The sequence below is a fragment of the Podarcis filfolensis genome (genome assembly GCF_964270895.1).
Source record: "Podarcis filfolensis genome assembly, chromosome: 6".
Lineage (NCBI taxonomy): Eukaryota > Metazoa > Chordata > Lepidosauria > Squamata > Lacertidae > Podarcis > Podarcis filfolensis.
The window spans coordinates 1414421-1436101 of NC_139609.1; the positions used below are offsets into that span (position 1 = coordinate 1414421).

Genomic DNA, 21681 nt, shown 5'->3' on the forward strand with positions numbered 1-21681 from the left:
CACACCATTTGCCATCTAGGATTCTCTAATAAAACACCAGAGTAACTGAGATCAGAAAACATTTGAGGAAATCAATAACTCAGCATTTCAAATTAGGATCACAAATTAAAACAAATGCAATAATTGAGATCACAGGCTTATGATCTAGTCGGTTCGATGCCAAATAGGAAAGGACTTCTGGCTGGCAACCAAACAGGAAGGCTTTTGGAATGTGAACAGGATTGTTTTTAATGCTAGCTTACTTCTAGATTATCTATCTACCACAGAAAATAGATATGGTATTGGGGGTGGGGAGGCACACCACTTAAAAATAATATGTGAACTAATCAATCTTATGAGATTATTTTGCAATGCTAGTACAACAATGGCCTGAAACCCAACTAATCCCACTCCCAGCCCTCACGAAGAGAAACTGCTATCTCATTAGAGATCGTAAGAGCCAATTAATAAGATACACTCTCCCCCCAGCCCCTCCCCCTGCTCCTCCGCCACTGTGAAGCACCTCTCCTTTTCGGGCCAGCTTTCCCAGGTGCCAGGCCAGCAGACGCGTCAAGCTCCAGCCCACAGGGCGGCCATGGGGAGAGGCTGGTGGGCGGGTGGCAAGGCTTCCTATCAAAGCCCAGCCCCCTTCCTCCGCAGGGCAGGGAGAAGCCAGGAGGGAGGGAGGGAGGAGGGAAACGCCGCCACGGTGAGGGAGGGAGGGGAAAAAATCAGGGGAAATGGCGCCGCCCCCCCAAATGGCCATTGCAGAACTGTTCATGGGCCGGAGCTAGAGGGCAATTGGGCCGGATCCGGCCCGCAGACCTTAGTTTGCCGGCCCCTGGTCTAAAACTTTGGCCAATGTAACAAAGTGCAGATCTCTGGGGATAGGGTGAATCCAGATATAATGCTGTGTCCTGTTTAACCACCATTAAAAAGATAGCCAGCCAGCTGCAGGACCACAGACAATCTCATGCCTCAACCACGGTTAAGGGATGTCAGAGCTCATGTTAAATTTGTGGGGTAATTACACGTGATCCTGCAACCTGGCTTCTGATTTTAAAAAGGACTCAGTGTCACAACTGTATCAGCCCTGGTACCACCAGAAAGAAAAGTCTGCACTTTCAAGACTTCTAGCTTGATGTCATAGGAACACCATTCTTCCATCTACTAGTCAGGGAAGAAAGTTCAATGTTGGGAGAAGAAGATGGCCTTAACCCCCTAATCTTATCTTGGCTGCTCATTCCCTAGACATCACTAAGACAGAGCATCAACAACTGCCCATCTAAACTGCCAAGGCCTGGTGGACCAGGCCAGCCCTGTCCCTCTGCCAGAGCTTCAACAGCAGCTGCCCCCACCCACATCCCCCAATGCAAGCAGAACCACCTCTATCTTGTGTCAACAACAGGTGCCATGTGGGTGGAATACCCACACAAGCCTCTCTTGAAGGTACCAAAACAGCAGCAAACAAAGGTGATAGCAGCAGGGCTGTGCTGAACAACCCTGGATGGGAAGATGTGCTGAACATCCACTAAAGTCTGCTGATATTCAAAGTATAGCAGAAACATTTAACTTTGTAGTGTCCCATATTCCTTAAGCCACTTTGAGTCTCTGGAAAGAACACTGGCTAAACACACATTAAAGAGTGTTTAGAATACAGACGGTAGATGACACAGGCAAAAGCAGCTCTCTGCATCAGCACTCCATCACACTTGCTCTGCAGCAATGGGTGGTCAAGCACTCCCGTTTATGAAGGGAAGTGGGATCAGTTTTGCAGCATGGAATGCTCCTGTCTAAGGCCCCAGAAAGACATCTCCTCCTCCAAGATATTCCATTTCATCCCACCCAGTTTCCCCTGCACTCAAAAGTCCACCTTCCTCCTGCCAACCTAGCAGTTCGAAAGCATACCAGTGCAAGTAAATGAATAGGTGCCACTGTGGCGGGAAGGTAAACAGTGTTTCTGTGTGCTGCTCTGGTTCGCCAGAAGCGGCTTAGTCATGCTGGCCACATGACCCAGAAGCTGTCTGCGGACAAACGCCGGCTCCCTTGGCCTATAGAGAAAGATGAGCACACAACCCCAGAGTCATCCGTGACTGGACCTAACGGTCAGGGGTACCTTTACCTTTACCCTTAGATTCCTCCCAGTCACACATCTCACACAGATTAGTTTGTTTAACAGATACTACAAACTATAGGCAAGAAATGGAGTAAAGGCAGTGAAACAGTCAGCTAGCTGGCAAACTTACCTTATTTTTCCATCTATAAGACGCCCCCATGTATAAGACGACCCCTATTTTTTGAACCCAAAATTAAGAAAATGAAACCCTAAAATATAAGCGAAAATCTGGATTATTGGTGGCAGCAAGTTGTTGATCTTTTTGGGGGCGATTGCCCTCAAAGTTTCCAGCATGAGAAGCATGCAGTGCACCGTGGTGCAGAAGCAAAGGCAGCGACTGGGGGGGGCACCCCACACTCCCCCTCAGTGGCAGCTGCTGCTGTGGGGAGGCAGGCTCCCAAGCAGGATGCCAAGGAAGAGCCGGGCGAAGGCAGTGGCCGCTCTGTTCTGGGCCATGCCACCCAGCAAACTCAGCTGAGGAAGGTGGTGAGCGGGGTGGGGGCAGGGTGGGAGTCTGAGAGGGGAAGAGGGGGGAAAAGAAAGAAGGCAAGGAGAGGCAGCTGAGGCAGCTCTCAGCTGTGGTGGCGGCAGCTGCTCTCAATCCGGTGGTTGAGCCAGCGGGGGCTTCAGGTGAGCCAGTCGCCAGCATGCAGCCCAGAGGGGGGAAGGGAGAAAGGAGGGACCGCCTCAGCCCACCCAAGCCAAAATCCCAGACATATGATTAAATATTTTAAAAATTCCCCCAGATGCCCATGTTCCATGTACAAGACAACCCCCAATTTATTTATTTTTTGCAAAAACCCTTGTCTTATACACAGAAAAATATGGTACTTGAGCTAAAACAAATTAATACCCCCTAGAGTTGGCAGATAAGCCTCCCTGGCTTGGGAGCCATGGCTGCCTCTCTCTCTCTCTCTCTCTCTCTCTCTCTCACACACACACACACACACACACACACGGAGGATTTTATTTAAATCAAATTGATTTAAATCTTTCTTTTTTACAGAAAGACACATTCTTGCTGGTATAATCTTAATATTTACAACCAGATGAAGGTTTCATTTTTGGAATAATGAATTTTCAGAGTAGTTTTTACAGGTATATCAAAAATTACTGATTTGGTTATATTATTAGAAATAGACACAGACAATTATGAAATTATTGTGAGGTTTAATAAGTTAACTGTTTATATTTGGACAACTTTTCTGTTATACTTTATTGGAAGGAGAAAAATAATCATTTCCTTAAAAACAACTTAAACAATTTATTTAACCAAAACAATAACATTATAGCATATGCATCCATGTTTGTTAACTGATATGGTTAAACAATTTAAAAAAACCCACGTAGACTGAGTTTAGCACACATGAAAAACTGCACACAAACAAACACCCAATAACAATTCAAACATCTTAGAAGGAAACAATGTTGCCTAAATTCATAATTTCCTGGTTTGGGATAAAAACAAAACCTGCCAGGCTTGTACAGTATTGAATATAGTTTTCCTGAGGTGTTCTCCAACAGCTCAAAAGGGAATCCGCAGGTGGTGCAGGATAGATTAATTTTCTCACAGTATAGTCACTGCTTACTCAATTCCTAATCAAACTGAATTTGCCCATCACTAATCAGAAGTCCAGGGTTCTGTTGTATTCATGATACAGCTCCTTCTTTACCCGTCTCATCTCTCTGATGGAGGGGAAATGCAGCAAAGGCTCTCATGGCACTAGGGCAAACCCCCCAGGGGGAAAATGAATCACCATACTACAGAAGATTATCATACAACTTGCAAAATGGCCACGCTCCTAGTTCCTGTGGCAAGTGAGAACTGCTCCCAGTCAACCACACAAAGAAAAGTTCATAAACAGGCAGAGAGTGAATCCTTTCTTGTGGGTCTCTGGCGTACTCAAAAGATTAATAACAGGCATGTGAAGGCCGGAGGGTAGAGAACTTTTGTACAGTTGTTTAGAAGACTGGTTACCTTAAGACAACCATCTGGAGCAGGCATCCCCAACCTCTGGCCCTCCAGATGTTTTGGACTACAATTCCCATGATCCCTGACCACTGGTCCTGTTAGCTAGGGATCATGGGAGTTGTAGGCCAAAACATCTGGAGGGCCGCAGGTTGGGGTGGCTGGTCTGGACCGTCTAGAGGGGCTGGGAGCTGGGGGCACTGTTACAAATTTTTCACCTTCTCACCCCTTGCTTTTTCCTGTAAGACCTATTGCAGTCGTTAAGAGTCGTCAACAGGCTCATCACAGCTATCTGCCAATCACCCATTCCCACCACCCTTCTGAGTAATACCCCTCCCCACCTTCTCACTATATAGAAGGATCTGGCAACTTCTGTTTCAGTGTATCTGAAGAAGTGTGCATGCACACGAAAGCTCATACCAAGAACTAACTTAGTTGGTCTTTAAGGTGTTACTGGAAGGAAAAATTTTTTTTGTTTTGACTATGGCAGACCAACACGGCTTCCTATCTGTAACTTATTTAAAAGGAAATTAAAGTCTCACATGCACACATTGACGTAAACTGCACAAGCAACCAAGAGTATGAAGCTTCACAACTGAGTCTTAGCTTTCCATATGTTTTCATATGCACACACTCTTGGTGGACTGCGCAAAAATAAGATGGCTAAAGGCATAGGAAATAAATTTAGTGTATCCCGTATCCTGCCATTCCCCAGCGACAGGTCCTGCACTTTGGTGACTCACCAACCATTTAAGAGAAGATCCTGCCCAACACACTCTGTGCCAAACTGAGAAACTCAACAAACATTCCAGGATATTTTTGCAATGAAGCAACTGCAGAAGAGCAGCAAGGAGACATTATGAAATAGGTTTAACACAGGGGGTAGCAGCAAAGTAAACAAAGAGGTAAACAAAAAACTGGAAAGCTCTTCTTTCCTCACAAAAAAAGGGGGAAGAGTTTTTTATTTTTATTTTCTAGTGGTGTTTATGTTATTGGTTCCACCTAAATAGCTTTCCTCCATATAAAAAAGGAAGGGCCTCAATATTTAAAGGAGACTATCTTTTTGCTTGCTTGCTTCTGATAAAAAGGGAGAGATTGGTGGGCTTTGCAGGGGTGGAGGGGAGAATATTTAGCTGGCTGCCTTATGCCAAAATGGGAGGTTGAGTACTATGTGAAATGATGGGGAGGTGTTTTTCGGTAAGCAGTGCTAGCAAATGCGTGTCTACTCACAAGCAAGCCCTACTGAATTCAATGAGGCTTACTCCCAGGAAAGTAGAAGTTTAGTTGAACTCAGTGGGGCTTATACATGCATAGATTCCATTTAGAAGAAGAAGAGGAGTTTGGATTTGATATCCCACTTTATCACTACCCGAAGGAGTCTCAAAGCGGCTCACATTCTCCTTTCCCTTCCTTCCCCAGAACAAACACTCTGTGAGGTGAGAAGAGCTGAGAGACTGCAGAGAAGTGTGACTGGCCCAAGGTCACTCAGCAGCTGCATGTGAAGGAGGGGAGACGCGAACCCGGTTCCCCAGATTACAAATCCAGCACTCTTAACCACTACACCACACTTAGACCTCTGAGTGGGGAAGCAGTTGCAACTTGACTAGTGAATCACTTAAACTACTCTTAAATTAGTTGAAAATATAAATATATATATTATTTTTATTATACCTACTACTTTACATTTTAAGGCCCTCCGCTGCTGCAGCGAGGCACAGCAAGGCCCTCTGCCACTGTAGATATATATTGTGATATTTAGCTGGTGATATATCGTGATGTTGAAAATCAGATATCGTCCAGCCCTCGAGTACATCTCAACTGACTCCTCTCAATAACAAAGCAGCTCCATTGAACAAACGCACCCTCTTTTCTCTCTTGGATTCGCAAACAAGACTTGCTAGCTCATTTGCCAACATGCTAGTCACAGGCAGCCTAAGTTAACAGCCTGAAATAAAAATAAATTGCTTGTCTAATTGCCTGGAAATGATTTTTATTCATCATAGGCAATACAAATTGGATTCAGAGTGGCTGTGAGGAACAGTTTGGGCCAAAAAGAGAGAAAGAGAGGGAGAGAGGGAGGGAAGGAACACACACAGTGGGGAAAAGAAAAATTCATTACACCCAATTATTTCTAGCCTGTGAAATTTCACTATTCTAGTCAAAGGTGCCATGAGAAGGTCAGGAATGTCTCAGTGAGGGCCATTCAGAACAAACCCTTTCCCTCAGTAGCATGGAAATTGCAACATGGACCCAAACTTTTTTGCAGGATCCTTTGCCACACACCCAAACTGTCCAGCAGGCAGTGAATAACTGAGTGAGAAAATAAGAGGAGAGGAGGAAAAGGTAAGGAGCAAGACAGAAGAATACCCTATAACAGGGGCCAACAAGGTTTACCTCGCATGGGCAGCGAGAGGCCCCATTAGCTAAAGTGGTACCTCAGATTAAGAACAGTTTCAGGTTAAGAACAGACCTCCAGAACTAATTAAATTCTTAACCCGAGGTACCACTGTACCTTGGTTTTCGAACAGCCTAGTTCTCGAACGTTTTGGCTCCTGAATGCCGCAAACTCGAAAGTGATTGTACCAGTTTGCAAACGTTCTTTTCGAACCCGAACGTCCGACGGGGCTTCCGCGGCTTCAGATTGGCTGCAGGAGCTTCCTGCAGCCAATCAGAAGCTGCACTTTGGTTTTCTAACGCTTTGGAAGTTGAACAGACTTCCGGAACAGATTCCGTTCGACTTCCAAGGTACAACTGTCATCCAAAGAGATGGATGACAACTTCAGGTGAATGGGGTAGTTAAGAAACAGTTAATTCAGCAACACAAGGGACTCACAACTTTAAAGCAGGATTTAAAAAATAAATACCAACATAGCTGTGTGGTGCTTACTCAAGCAATTTATTAAACGTACAGTGGTACCTCGGGTTACATACGCTTCAGGTTACATACGCTTCAGGTTACACACTCCGCTAACCCAGAAATAGTGCTTCAGGTTAAGAACTTTGCTTCAGGATAAGAACAGAAATCGGGCTCCGACGGTGTGGCGGCAGCAGGAGGCCCCATTAGCTAAAGTGGTACTTCAGGTTAAGAACAGTTTCAGGTTAAGAACGGACCTCTGGAACGAATTAAGTACTTAACCCGAGGTACCACTGTACTAGCAAACAACCAGGGATGCTATAGTTGGTAACCCTGGCATAAGAACTGAGGAAACTTTGACACTTGACTAAAAGCAAGCAGTAACTTCCCTAGGGGTGAAAGTAATGCTTTCCCCCAAGTTATCCACCCCCCACACCCACCTCTGAACCACCAGCCTAATCAACATTTTGAGATGCAAACCCTGCAGCACATCCACCACAGTCACCAAAGGCCCGTTCTCCAAAGCTGCTATCCTGTTTTATTTAAGTCTTCCTCCCAAGATTATGAGATTCATTCGGAGAAAATGAATGAAAACATGGCACTGATTTTCCCCAACGTATTTGCAGCATGTCAGCTTGTGTCGATACGTATTCTGTCGTGTAGTCTTTGACTCAACTGGCACCGAGAAAAGAAAACCACAGAACAGTCTGCAGGTTCACACCCCAGTTTGAAGAGCTTAGATTTATGATGAGTACAAAGCTCTCTTCATGTGACTTCATGGGCTTCTGGAGGGAGAGAGGGAATTTGGGGAAGCAACAAAATAAAAGGAATGGAGAAATCACAAGGAAGAACCAACACTCAAAAGCAGAGCATAGGGGTTTGCTTCCAATTGACACTTCCAATGAATTCAGTAGGACTAAATTCCAAATCAGCACATTTAAGAGAATTGCTGAATTGCAGCAGATCTACTGAAATGCAACACAAGAGAATTTGCCAAAAGAAAATAATCCGGAGCTATCACAGTGGTTCTAATCCCCTTGTACACATTTTACAGACTGGTGAACTGTGGCACACTGATCCACAGCTACTGGGATTCACATTTGAGCTGGAATTTGAATGCCCTTCCCTCTGCCACACAGACAAGCATACCCCATCAGTTGCTCCAAATGTCTTGTAGAGACATATCATTTTGCACAGGCTTTTCCTGACTCACAGGCTCAGACTTCCTGCTTTTATTTGTATGAATTCCCTGAAATCCAATTTTTATATGCTTTTATACTACTGTTTTACTGGTTTTAGGCTGTATTTTTGTATTGATGATCTTGCTTACTGGTTTTACATTGTACACCACTTAAGAATTTTAATTGTTTAGCAGTTTATAAATATTTTAAATGAATAAATAAAACTGAACAAATCCCACACTAAAGACTATATGCTATACACAATCCAGCCATTCTATTTATTTTATGTATTTGTTTCATAAAATGTATATACCACTTGATTGTAAAAACTAACAAATCTCAAAGTGGCTTACAAGAAGTCTAAAACAATAAGATCATCAGTTAAAAACAACTATTTAAAACATTCAAAATATAATTAAGAGTTGACAATAAGCTAAAAGTAGATTGAAACACAATGTTCTACAAATCTGGGTGCATTCTACATTATCCACGCTGTTCTCCCACCGGGGAATTTTTCAGTCACTCTGACATTATACTATATTACTAATTCAGTTAAGCGAAGAAGAAAATCCTCTGCTTGACAGAAATGAGAAGAAAGTTATAGGCGAACTGCAAGGCAGCTCATTTTTTTCAGGCAAGTCATTGAAACTCAACCATTACTATGCTTGGTCATGAGGACACTTGCTGATCATTCTGCATTCAGTGACCCCATCATTGCCTACTAGATGTGTGGATATTGCTACATTGCTGATCTCCCTAATAAAGTACATTCTATTTGAATATAAAGATAGGATTTCTCACTATATGACTGAACCATAAGACTTTCTAATCTTTTAAATCAATAAAAAATATGTTTAAGGTAGCAGGCACCATAACACCCTGTGCCAATAAACTCTACTGATTCAACATGTGCTGCGAGAGCCAGTGTTGCAAAATGGTGAAAGCCACAATCCTACACACACTTTTGTGGCTGTCAATCCCCTTAAAGTCTGTGGGGCTTCTGTCTTAGTCAATATCCAGAGGACTGCAGTTTAAGAGCTGTGGACCAAGAAGCTTCTGGCTCTGCTATGAACTTAATGCAGCCTGGTTCACATGTCACACTAAGCCAAACCATAGTTTAGTGCAAATGCACAAGATCTGGGAAACGAGATCACAGTCACTTTGCTCCTCCCCTGCCACTCTGCTGCTGTGCTGCACTGAGCCAAGTCATAGCTCGACTTTGCATGCCATCCAAACCCAGTCTTGTGCTTTAGCTCTCCTAGACAAAAAATGAACTGTAAACCACAGGACAAACCTTGGTTAGCACTCACAATCAGTCTGAAGAGAGCCACACTACAGTACAAGCCAAGGTTTGGAAGCCATTATATAGCTTAGTGAAGTGCAACTGAAGAGCCGAAGAGAAGCAATCAGGATGCACAGGCAGAGGTAGAGGGGGCGGGGGGAGTGCACCGACCCGGCACCACGATCCCAGTGGGGCGCCATCGTGCCTCCCCCCCGCTGGGTCTCGTGCCCCCACAGGCGGCGCACCATGCCCCCAGGGCGCACACCATGCCCCTGCAGGCGGCACGCCACGTTCCCCAGGTTTATGATTAGTATGGTTGTTAATTAAATTTCTACCCTGCCCTTCATTCAAATATCACAGGGTAGTTTACAATATAAAAGCACAAAAATACATACCATAATAACAAACAAAAACAATAAGACAACCCCCCCACACACACAGTTTAAAAGGCCATACACTGTTTAATTAGCCAAAGGTCTGGGAGAAAAGGGGCACTTTTTCCTGGTGCCTAAAGATATGTAACAAGGGTGCCAAGCAAGCCTCCCTGGAGAAAGCATTCCACAAATGGGGGGCCACTGCAGAAAAGGCCCGTTTTCATGTTGCCACCCTCTGGACCTCTTACTGGGGAGGCACACAAAGAAGGTACTCAGATGATGGTCACAGGGTCCGGGTAGGTTTATACTGAGAGAGTATTGTGGTCCTGAGCTGTTCAAGGCTTTATAAATCAAAACCAACACTTTGAATTCAGCCCAGAAACTGATTGGCAGCCAGTGCAGTTGACCAGGATCGGTGAAATATGCTCAAACTGTCCTGCCCCAGTGAGCAACCTGGCCGCTGAATTTTGCACCAGCTGAAGTTTCCAAACTACCATCTTCAGAGGCAGCCCCTTAGTGTGTCAAGCCTTTTTAGGCAACACACTTCTCTTCAGTATCAGCTCCATCTCCCTATCTGCAAAGCAGGTGGTGATACTTGCAGGGTTCTTATAAGGATTACTGAAACAGACTCTTCTGAAACACTCTAAACACTTGAAAAGTTTTATATAATTTGTAATGATTAAATCCTTTTTGTTTTAAATTTGCTGCCTCTCAGTGTATGGATAACAGCTCAACCCCATCACGAATACATCCCACCAATTTCAGCGCTGTTTGATCCCAAGTAAATTTGCAGAGAACTGCAGCCCAACTTTCATACTTGGACAGAGAATAATTCTTCGTTCTCTTCACAAAGCTTGTGGTGTTACAATAATCTTGGGCCTACAGTTAGCCTCTTCTTTTCTACACCAAAAAGCCCAGAACAGTAGGCCTTTCTCAAAAGATGATCCACACCCATATAGTTTTAATTATCCATTTTCTCTGTTTGTCTTGGAGGTGTTTAAATGCAACCACATTCTTTGCAATAAATGGAGATTATACTGACACCTTAAACAGCAGCGCATGAGGCTATGGCAACAATTTAAGTATCACCTGGACTATTTGATTTAACAGATTAGTTTGTTTACACAATGCAACCACACCAACTAAGATGTAATGTTTTCTTTATACAAGGTAGTCATTTGCAACAGCCAAAGAGGTACAACAACACACACATGTGCATTCATCTTATGTGAAGTAAGGATTCCACAAATCACCAGCGCAGATCTTTCCATCAACTTTTTTTTTTTACAAACTGAACATTTAATAAAGCAAGCTACATTCATCAGCAGGTTAAAAGCCTTGATACTTTTGCAAAGCATCTCTAGATCAGAAATTAACTCAATGGCTTACAGAGTGTTTTTCAGTAAGCCTTTCTCTACTCCCAAATTGCTTAGCTTTCCGTTTGTGTGCAGAACTCTCTCTGTTGCAGTTACAACTTAGTAATATAAGCCAGTGCAATGGGGCTTACACGAAGCAATGGTGTAGGGCCGTAACTCCTACTGCAAGTCAAACTCTAGTTTAACGAGACCCAGAGAGAACCAGACCAATATACAGTCGTACCTTGGAAGTCGAATGGAATCTCTTGCAGCCAATCAGAAGCCGCGAAAGCCCCATTGGACATTCGGGTTCAAAAAGAATGTTCGCAAACCAGAACAATCATTTCCAAGTTTGCAGCATTCAGGAGCCAAAACATCTGAGTTCCAGGGCATTCAACAACCAAGGTACGACTGTATTAGAGTCAAATCTTATTTCAATTTAGCAATATGGTATTTGCAAATAAAAAAACAAATTAATCAGTGCAGAATTTGTGTCTGCTCAAAGCGCAAATTCTCATATTTATTTTCCTGAAACCTGTAATTGATAGCTACATAATTGATAGCATTAATATCACACTGATTCCTCCCTCCCCCCCCCCCTTGCCAAACACTTGTCTGCAAGAAGTAAAAACAGACATTATCTGACCAAATAGTTCACTGTGCAGTGAAGGACATGTCCAAGGCTATTGAAGTGCCTCTGCCCTGGCAAGTTAAACTACTGACAAGCTCACGTGGCCCAAGGAGACACGACCAGAATAATCTGCCGCCTTTTCTGTTTCAGGCAAAGTGAGTTTTATAGTCTCACCTCAATTCGCTTCAAAATAACCCCACCTTTTTCTTTATAAAGGGGGGGGGGATATTTATCATTCTGCACACCCGAGACTCGACTCTGCAAATTCTTTTAAGTCATAGATGGTCAAGTGTTGCATTATTGAAAGCAGTGTTAGAAACGCAAATATATAAGCTAATCACTAAATGGCACCTTAGACCTAGGTTACAGCTGCCACAACAGAATGTCTAGATGCCTTTTTGCCATGAAATTATTACAATTACTATTACTTCATATCTATACCACTCTCTATTTTTTTAGAAAAATCTCAAAGTGGTTTACAGTACATTGAAACATCAAATAAAACAATCCAGAATAAGACAAATGCAAGCTGCAAGGAAAATATTTCAGATCCCCCTCTAAGTGACATTTTGCTTACACCATATTTATTTACCTACTCATAGCAGATGTGCACCAGGAGGCCAGTGTGGTGTAGTGGTCAGAGTGTCAAACTAGGATCTGGGAGACCAGAGTTCAAATCCCCACTCCACCATGAAGCTCACTGGGTGACCTTGGGCCAGTTACAGCCTCTTAACTTACATCACAGGGTTGTTATAGGGATTAACTGAGCAGGGGTGAACCATGTACTCCTCAGAGGAAAAGGTGGGATAAAGGTAAAGGTAAAGGGACCCCTGACCATTAGGTCCAGTCATGACAGACTCTGGGGTTGCGGCGCTCAGCTCGCTTTACTGGCCAAGGGAGCCAGCATACAGCTTCTGGGTCATGTGGCCAGCATGACTAAGCTGCTTCTGGCGAACCAGAGCAGCGCACGGAAACGGCGTTTACCTTCCCGCCAGAGCGGTACCTATTTATCTACTTGCACTGCGTGCTTTCGAACTGCTAGGTTGGCAGGAGCAGGGACCAAGCAACGGGAGCTCACCACGTTGTGGGGATTTGAACCACCGACCTTCTGATCAGCAAGTCCTAGGCTCTGTGGTTTAACCCACAGCGCCACCCGCATCCCTAAAAGGTGGGATATAAAGGCAATAAATAAAATAAAAAAATTCCTTCCAGTAGCACCTTAGAGACCAACTAAGTTTGTTACTGGTATGAGCTTTCGTGCTAGCAATAACAAACTTAGTTGGTCTCTATGGTGCTACTGGAAGGATTTTTAAAATTTTGTTTTGACTACAGCAGACCAACACGGCTACCTACCTATAACTGGCAATAAATAAGTTCTTCTGATTACCTGCTTAAGAAAGCTGGTGGGTAGGGCAGCCAGGTGGAGTTGCCAGTTGCCAACCTGGCATCCACAGATCTCCACGTGGTCACAACTGGCCAGAACCAGTTGCAGAACACAACTGATGTCTGGGGGATTTTGAACACTGATTGAAAGGCATTCAAATCCTCAGGTTCTACAACCAATGTTGGTGGTAGACACAAGCCTGGAGCAGATGAGCCCAAGCATCACCCTCCAAACCCAAGCGGAGATTTTTTTATCATTCAGGTCGTCTGGCGGTTGGTCAGTTTCTATGCATTCAAAGATCCACAATGACTCAGCTACAGGGCTATGTACTAGATGCCACATCACATCATCATCGTTGTTGTATTCACGGTGGCCTTAAGTAAAAATAATTGCGGAAATCTCATCCTTCAGTAAATCCTGCTACAGATCGTAAGATGCCAAGGCACAGAAGATACTCTGAAGGACTGGTTGGCTATACTGTCAATACAGCCTTAGAATACTTCAGTGCTGTTATATATGGCTCTATAAACTAGCAAATTGATGGGGAAGGGTCGACTGGAACAGTAGAAAGGGTTTTCTGGTAGAATAATGCATACTTCTTTCCTAAGTGAAGGTTTCTTTTCCCTCTCAGAATGCTTAAACTTTATTTCACCTGCTGCTTCCTCACCCACAACATACATCTTCTTTCCACTCACAGCATGACCAAAACACATCAGGAAAGCATATGGGATGACTTGAGCAGGAAACCAACAGGCAAGAGAAAGCCAAGCCCTTTCCTTCCTCCTTCCATGCCACCCCTTCCCTACTGCAAAACACAAGTCTCCCTCCACTGCTTTGCAGCTGTTCATTGGCAATCCAGGTTCCAAGCCCAGGTCTGCTGCCAAAACTTCTTAAGCACAGACCTAATTCAGAAAAGAGATCATGTACTTCCAACGCCAAAAGTAATACCCACTACAACAACTTTTCTTACTTCCAAACTTGTGGTGTTTCCAAGATATCTACAGAGTACTTCAAAAAGTGGGTTTGCATGAGGAACCCATTTCAACAATACACTGAATAACTACATTATCCCAAGAAACAGTACCATGGGAAAATAAAACCCAACTGCACAATGGCATGACCAAAGATTAAACTAGACACCCTCAAACAATGAAACAAGACTTTTTTCTGAGGAAAAGCAGCAAATAAGCTGGCAAATAAAATTACCCCCCCACACACAAAAAAGATAACTATTAAAGCAAATACTCTTCCTGAGCAATTTGTTTTCTTCTTGTACAGAAATAGTGTTTATTTTCCATGACATTATTCAGCTCTCAACAGGTCTGTCTTGATCACTGATAATTAAAGGGTCATTGGCTCCCAAGAATTAAATGGTCTGGATATACTGCATCCCAATATCCAACTGTACAATGAAATTCATTCTGCTACAGGACACGGTTTAAACGCAGAGTTACAGGCAAAATCTGTAGTATGGCATTGGAGGTCAGTATGCATTACTTCCTGCTCTGCAATCCCTGACAAAGACAAACAAATTACAAGGAAGAATTTGCTAACAAAAATGGTAATGCGATGAAACCCACATTTGTTCTAGCAGAACTATTTGAACCTGAATCAGAAGCACAATTTTTAAAGAACTGTACAGTTGTCTGTGATAAGGAAGCTCTCTCAGCAACTGATTTCCTGGTGTTTAATATATGAAGCTTCTTAATGCAGTGCCTAAATCCTCTTTCCAGCCCCAGGTGTTGCACTAGGTATTCTAAAGGGGAGCTGTTTTACTTTTTGGGCAGAACTGACCATTATGAATGCGTAAGTGACTCAAGCAGAAATTTATGTAAATCCTGAACAGTTTTGGTTACTAGTGGGGGGGAAGGGAGAGAGAGAACAGCTGTATTCTGCCTTGTACCTGCATGGCTCTAATTAGAAATATTCATATGAAATGCTCCTATCTAAGGAATGCAGGGAAATTTGGCTTTGTTCACATCTGAATGCAAGCCTGCCTAATTTAAACTTCTCCAAACAATGTAAGAACCAAACTACAGCAACCCTTTGAAATTCACACTTCTCCAGATGTTGCAGTGCACTTCTTTAATCCAAATCTGGGTACACATATGCCTGTATTAGGGGAAGGTGTGCAAAAAAGAAGCAGCATATAATGGTAAAAGCAACTAACAAAATGCTTATGGGATTATGAGAAATTGCTTGCATTATACATGGGGTTTCTTCCCCATCTCTAGCTTGCAGAGAAGTCCAAACACATAAAAAGTTGAAACCTTTGCTCCTGCTTGTTAAGTGAAGGTACTTAAAGAAATCAGAATGAGTTTCAGAGAAGACATAATCCTGCTGCCCAAATTTCCGCAGGGGAAAGGAGCAAGCTGTATCAGAAGTTCACCTCAGTTTTTACCTGTGTTAACCAAAGTCAGCACAAACTCCATCAGCAAAGGGTAGCCAATTGGATGCACTGGGCAGCCAAATAATGTGTCTCTAAACAGTCACTAAAATACATCTGCCATTATAGGCTGTCCCGCAGCACAAGAAATAGCAGTATCTGTCAGCTGCTTATCTCCCAGTTTTTCAGTGGCCTTAGCAAACAATGCTGTCCTGCAAATTATGAAAGCATCTATGCTGGCAAAAAGGTAACAGGTTTACTCAGCCTCTGTAAATTCCAGATTATTTGCTAATGAGATTTGGGCGGGGGCAGGGATAAGCCCCTTCATTCTTTGTACAACAGACAATAAAGAAGCGAGAGCACCAAATTTCATTAGAACCACATACACAAAAACACTTACTAGATGTGGAATATAAGGCAGAGCAATATTCACCAACATTTTAAGCCTTTTCATGGATAGGTTTTAAGCTTAAAATGTGAAAATGCAGTACATTTTGAAAATGTCTATTACTATTTTCTACATAGTAAACATATAAATTAAATATAGAAAATACATAAACTATATAGTTTATTACTAATTTTTTATATTTTAGCGACACAAACTTTTTTATTAGGCCCAGTGCATTTATACCAACAGATGTAAATGCCACAGATATGTAAGTTCATCAGACATAACCAAATCACAGGAGGAGCAACTGGCCATTCCCCCCCCCCCACAAATGGCAGCCTTGCTTTGACCTTGCTTTGACCCTATCCACAGCCATGTCAAGGACCACAAGTTAGGTTTTCTGCAAGCTGATGTGATCCCATCCACTTTCAGCACCAACCTCCTGAGACACTGAACGATCCAACTATATCGCAAAGTTACGTTGGCATAGCAACCCACAGGCCCATCGTGGCACTATTTTTACCAGAGGCCTCCACTCCCATATAGAAAAGCATTATTTGCTAAACACAGAAGCAAAGACTCCAGCATACCTTACTTGCTCCCCAAGTTCCTGTACCACAACCCTAAATGCCGGCATAGGTGACCATAACATAGGCGTTTTATGACCTGGCGCAGCAGACTCCATTCTGAAGCAGTTTGGTCCTGTTGGTGCTCCTGCATTGACCTCCCCGCCATCTTGCTCCTCTGTCTCCCCGTAAGAGGCAATGCACACCTGCTGAGAAGAAAGCGTTGTGGCTCTGACCCCAGCAGGTGAGCATATGTTACCCTTTCCTGCCCTCACACATGCCCTCCCCCACCCACAAAAAAATAGTGCAGTGGTCACAGTGAGAGAGATCTGCTAGGCAACAGAAAGAGATCTCTGCAGAAAAGCAAAGTTTGAGAGCATCGGCTTCAGTGCTGATGTTGCAAGATGGCTATGCACAGATGCCACCTAGCACCAAACCACAGAGTCTGTTGCAATGCACAAAGTGAAAAGGAATAGCTTTCCGTCACTGAATATTATTGCACAATAAAACATAAACCCTGCTGTGCTTTGCTGCCACCATAACATGGACTATTAAACCAAAAGCATTACATGAGTTTTCAAAACAAATAATTGCATGGAGAAAAACAGAAATCATAATCTTTGTGTCATGTCATCCAGCAACCTGCTATTCAGACATTTGGTAATATACCTGTAAATTACAACTTTTAAAAATATCAGTGCTTAAATCTTCCTTCCTGCCAACCTCACAATACAATTTCAGACAACTTGCCCAGGTCTTTAACCTTTGCCAAAACTAATCACAATAATTAACACACCTTCCAAAGGTACACACCCTCAGAATGCAGAGTGCAAGGGAAACAATGTGTCAACTTTATTTATATTACTACTAAATATATGTCACAACTAAATCTTTTTAAAAGATGAAAGCCAGACCACATGCAAGCTCTGCCATAAGAGAAAAGAGTAAGGCAAGGACTACATATGAACACAGTGACTTGCGTAGGTGAGTCTGGAGCACATATATCCTTCAATTAATGCTTAGACCTTTCTTTTTATAATGAAAGAATCATCTGGCCACTTACTCCGTATGTTATTAAAGCCTGTGTTTTTGTGTTCTTTACACGAAAATACTATTAATTATACCCTTGAAGAGCTGCAAAAAAAAATGCTATTGCTTCCAAAAGCAGGCTTGTAAATAGCTACTTGCCTGGTTGTCTGTGGTGGGTAAGATTCTTCCCAAGGCAAGCAGGCAGGATAGCTTTCCAAAAATTGTGTGTGTGATTTGTTTACCATTTTAGTCCACTGGGGAGTGGACAAACATGTGCTGGCTATTATTTTGATGTAACTGGGCTGACAATTTATGGCAGTGGTGAGGCTTGCGTGCAATCGGCCGTGATTGTGCCGAGTGGGCAAGTTTGCTTTTGGCAGCTAGCGTGCAGACTACTGGTGGCTGCGGCGATGTATTGGCGGGCAGGCTGTAGAGCGATTGGCGTTGGTGACCCCCCACAAAAAATAGGGGTCGTATTATACATGGGGGGTGTTATACACAGAAAAATACAGTATGTTCATTTTTCACGTGGTTGAGTCCTTCCCCTGCCCACCCACCCAAATATTCTGAAGAGGGTCTCTTCTCCATTCCTCAGAGAGTGGTTGGAAGTAGGAAGGCAGAAAAGTCCTCTTTTCCTTCCTTTCTGCAGTTTTAATCTGTAATCTTAGGTGCAGTACTACGCCCAGAGCTCAGAAACAGTTCATGCTAATGAAATTCCCTGTCGCAAAATGTGCCTAGAACAACGGGAGTTTCAAGCACTGCTTCACCCCCAGGACCTTGATGAATCAACTGAAGTCTAGTGTCCCAATCAGGGGAAGTAACAGTCCCACTCTATTCTACCTTGATCAGAAAACACCTGGAGTACTGTATAATGATGATGATGATGATGATGACCCCGGCCATCTGGCTGGGTTTCTCCAGCCACTCTTACAACAGAACACTAAAAACAGCATAAAACTTCAAACATTAAAAACCTCCCTAAACAGGGCTGCCTTCAGATGTCTTCTAAAAGTCAGAGAGTTGTTTATTCCCTTGACATCTGACAGGAGGGCGTTCCAACGGCGGGTGCTACTACTGAGAAGGCCCTCTGCCTGGTTCCCTGTAACTTCGTTTCTCGCAGTGAGAAAACCACCAGAAAGCCCTCGGAGCTGGACCTCAGTGTCGGGGTTGAACGATGGGGGTGGAGATGCTCCTTCAGGTATACTGGACCGAGGCCATTTAGGGCTTTCAAGGTCAACACCAACACTTTAAATTGTACCCGAAAACGTACTGTATCCAGTCATGGACATCACAATTTATGAAGGATATTAGCAAGCTGGAATGTGTGTAGAGGAGGGAAACAAAGATGTTCAAAAGTCTGGAAACCAAGCCTTATGAGAAACAGTTGGGGGAGTTGTGGATGTTTAGCCTGGAGAAGAGGAAACCAAAAGGAGAGATGACAGCCATCTTCCAATATCTAAAGGGCTGTCACATGGAAGTTGGAGCAAGCTTGCTTTCGCCTACTCCAGTGGCTAGGACCCAAACCAATGGATTCAAGTTACAAGAAAGGAGATTCCAACGAAATCTCAGGAAGAACTTTCTGACAGCTCTTCAATAGTAGAATGGGCTCCCATGAGAGGTGGTGGTTTTTAAGCAGGTTGAGACTAGATGACCCTTCTAACCCTACAACTCTAAGATCCTATGAGGTCACGTCAGTGTCAAGCAATATGAAGGTTCTGTCTGCAATGAGTAGTCCATAATCACGCATTTACATTCATGTCACTGAACAACAAAAACATTTCTGCAAACCAGACCTACAAATTCCATACAGGAGTTGTGTGTGGTGGTTTGACACTGGCCTCTGAAGAGGAAGGGTCAGCACAGCAGCCTGAGTCTCTGAAGAAAGCCTGGGGTGGGGGATCAGGGAGAAGCAACCTCAGATACACACTCACATATTTCAATTCTCCATCCAGTGCCATAGACAAAAACAAAAACCTACACTCTTTGCAGCCTACAGCAACCCACCAAAAATACTGGCAGTCCCTAAAGGAACAGAATGTGTATCCCATTAAATCTGAGAGGTGGAGGGGAAGACGCCTGCATTACTACTTCAGACAGGGAGTAAATGCATTCTGTAAACAAACAGAAAAGCCTCATCTGGCCTCTTTGGGAGAGTAAAAATTCATCCCGGTAGTGTAAATACAGCCAACAGGGCAAGCAGAGTCTGACATCTACAGTTAAGTCAGCGATGGTGTAAATGCTGGCAGTCTTACAGCTGCTGCATGTTGAAATGCGTTTTCTATTAAGTGTGATTGGGGGGGGGGGGGCTTTTTCTAAGATCACCATGGAAGTTCTCATCTCCAGCCAGATTCCCAATGAGAATCCTCCCCAGACCATTATTCTTGTTGTCTTAACTTCCACAAGCAGAAGACAGCCCTGCATTAATTTCTAACTCTGCCTTTGGTTACTCCCACACACACAACCCTTACACTACCGCCAGAAGCTACATGACTGGAATATTTCAGTTAATGTAGTCACCATGATTAGAAGATTCCTCCTATGTGGATTCCAAAGTAGAAAACAAAAACAAAAACAAAAATAAAAATGTTATTCCTTTCTGTTCCCTGTGAAATAAACAGGGAATGAAGAGAAGCGCTGCTCCCTCACCAGCCAAGCCGGGCAGCCGGGGCTTACCTGGCCCAGAGGGAGGCCTTGGCGAGGCCGGGCGGCGGGGGGGGGGGGCAAGAGCCGAAAAGGGGGAGGGGAGGGGAGAGAAGAAAGAGGCCGCCAAATCCCCGAGCCCCCCCCCCGAAGCTGCCAAGATGACCGCCCTGGAAACTTGGCAGGGGAGAGCTGGGGGGGGGGGGCTTTGCTGGGCTCCCGCGACCCAAAGCCAAGGCCCCTGTCGGGCTGCAAGAGGCGTCCGCGGCAGAAGCGGCAACTGCCCCCCCTCCGGCATCAGCTGCAGCGGAGCCCGACCCCCCCCCCCGACCTCGCAGGCCTCCATTGCGCGCCCCGTGCCGCCGCCGCCGCCGCCGCCTCCCTCCCTCGCCAGGGGCTCACCTTGAAGTCCCCCCCCCGGCGCGCTCTCCTTCCTCGGCGCTCCAAGCGGCGCTCCGGCTCCGGGGGGCGGAGGAAGCAGCTCCCGGGCTCCGGCGTGTCCTCCCGGGCGAGCGCCACTCGAGAGCCGCGACGCGGGCGCTGCGGAGGGAGGCGCTGCCCGCCGAGCTCGCAGGCAGCCAGGCAGACGGCGAGAGCCCCGCGCTGGGCGGCCTCTCCGGGGAGCGAGAGGCGGGGCGGCGGCGAGGAAGGGGCGGGCCTGGAAGAGGCGAGGCCGGCGGACGCCGCCCGACTCGCCCGCCTCCCTCCGGGGACGGCGCCCCAAGGCTGCGCCGGGCGAGCTGCTCTTCTCCGCGCCGGGAGCCTCCGGGAAGGCGCCTCTAGGCCGAGGCGCGGCGCCGGGGACCCTGCGGCCGGCGGGCGGGACGGGCCCTTCCCGAAATACAAAATGAAGGCTCTTCGGCGTCCCTCATCCTGGGCAAGAGGCCTCGTTCCTGCTCAGCTGCTCCGAAAGCTGCTCCGGGATTCTCTCCGTCCTCGGTGAAGCGAGGCGCGGCCAAGTGCGCGCTCTCCCTGGCGGCGCCGGCTTGAGCCAGCGGACAAGAGGGAAGCGCTGCTCGCCCGCCGGCCTCCCCGCCTCCTCCCGGGGCTGCGGGATGCCTTCGCCGCCGCCGCCGCCTCGCGCCAGGAAAGGCTGGGCTCTTGGTCACCGGAGCCTCGACGGAGCTCGAGGCATCCTAGAAAAACACGGCCCAAGAATCCTTTTCTTCAAAGAAGGCTCTAAGCAGATACAGCACCCATATAACTGCGGTGAATGGAAGGGGAGGCGGAAAGGGCCCTGGGCTGCCAGGCGTGCGCCCTAATGGCAACAACAGGAATGGCACAGACCCGCCTCTCAAAAAGAAAGAATTGGTGGTTGTTGTTTTTTTTAAGATATTTATTGAAATTTTCAAAAAATAAAGAAAAAACAAATAAAAATAAAAAACACACATATAATTACATTCCTTTCTTTCAATAACATATTTCCTTGACTTCCCCACACCTCCCCTTCTTGTATTCCACTTCAATTTTTAGTTCAGCAAGTTCTTATCCCCAAATTTTACCTTATTATATTTGAATCCTTTTGGTTAACCAATTTTAACATAAAC

The 21681-nt window shown here is 45.0% G+C and overlaps 1 protein-coding gene across 2 annotated transcripts in view; it reads right to left on the reverse strand.

Annotated features, from left to right (window-relative positions):
• LOC310765881 (uncharacterized protein C1orf21) overlaps nt 1-21222 on the reverse strand; it is a 157489-nt gene extending 136267 nt beyond the window's left edge. The window contains exon 1 of one of the 2 annotated variants that reach the window (XM_083621511.1): nt 20537-21216. The gene's annotated coding sequence lies outside the window, so the exon portion shown is untranslated. Of the gene's footprint in view, nt 1-20536 lie in introns of both variants that reach the window. The other variant, XM_083621510.1, reaches the window with a different exon arrangement.
• Between the last annotated feature and the right edge of the window lie 459 nt (nt 21223-21681).